A 1,564-nucleotide genomic window follows, 5' to 3' on the forward strand; every position below is an offset into this window, starting at 1 on the left:
CATTGCAGGGGCACAGTATTCCATTACATGGACACTCTGTAATTCTCATATAGATGGGCACTGGTATAATTTCAACACCATTCATAGAATCGTTTTGTTTCTACTGATTTGAAATGCTTCCTTATGTTTAATTCCAGTATATACTTAGCGTTATTTCTGTCCTTTGGACAGTCTGTTTATTCATGTCCTATACCACAGATTTTTAATTGTGAAGTGAGACTTCAGGGTATGTTTTAATATCTAGTAGCCCTTGTCTTTACTCATTGCTCTTCTTTTTGAGCAATTTCCTTTTCTCTTATTTGTTAATTTTTTAAAGTGTATTTATTTATTTATTTTGAGAGAGAGAGAGAGAAAGCTCAAGAGGGGGAGGAGCAGAGAAAGAGGAGAGAGAGAGAATCCCAAGCAGGCTCTGCACTGCCAGTCTGGAGCCTGACATGAGGCTCAAATTCACAAACCGTGAGGTCATGACCTGAGCTGAAGTCAGCCACGTAACTGACTGAGCCACCCAGGCACCCCCTCTTATTTGTTTATAATGTTTAATATCACCTTGTCTGGTTTACAAAAATGTATTGGTATTGAAAACATTTTATAAATTAATTTAAGGAGAATTGAAATAGTCATTATATTGGGTTTTCCTATCTAAGATATAGTATGCCTTTCTACTTTTGCAGCCTCTCTTCACAATAGATTTCTTAAATATGTATAGAATATTAATGGACAGGGGCAAGGTGTTACAGGGTAGTGCTGGGCATTCATACACGGTATGGGAGAGGTACTTAGAGGCAGAACTACTGCTGTAAGCATAGGGTTTACTACATGCTTCATACTAATAAGAAAAAACTAGCTCATCACCTGTCTCAGGAGAAGTGAGTAGTGGTAAAGCTATGTGAGAAATTATACCTTGGTGCACCATATCAGTATACTTCCTCCAGCTCTTCCTACATGCACACACACACACACACACACACAGGCACACACTGAAATATATAATATATGCTTTCTTACTCTGGGCCTAGGAGAAGTAACACAAGGGTCCTCTGACCAAGTACCTGAATAACCCAGATCTTGTGTGATAAATAAGAATTTAAGACCAGTTACTCCAAATAAGTCTAAAATTTCTGACCCCACACAGTTTCAAACATCCCATGTACTGAAAGCATTGATGAACCCTGTGAATTAGTAACAGTAATCTGACTGGTTGCCTCTGCTTAAAGATCTCTTCTCTCCCTCACCACTCCCTCTTCCATCAGGCTCAGCTCCTAGTCTGCCTCTAGACCTCAGTTTCCCTGATACTGGTACAGATGCCTGATTTGTGCTTCCATAGCACCCTTAATTCTGCCAGAATAGCCTTTGCTACACTTTATCAAAAGATCTCAGTTACTTTTGTCTTATACATTCCCCTCAGCAACAACCATTATTCCTTGGGGGATGCTTATTAAAGGAACAGTGAATGAATAAATTGATGAATTCTAGAGTATAAGATTTCTCTAAACCCATTGTTGCAACATTTGATACTATTTTCATATCTGGAACTCATATTTTGGATAAGTCAAAAGAAACAAAC

This window comes from Panthera pardus, unplaced genomic scaffold (genome assembly GCF_024362965.1).
Source record: "Panthera pardus isolate Hobbes unplaced genomic scaffold, ASM2436296v1 HiC_scaffold_8, whole genome shotgun sequence".
Lineage (NCBI taxonomy): Eukaryota > Metazoa > Chordata > Mammalia > Carnivora > Felidae > Panthera > Panthera pardus.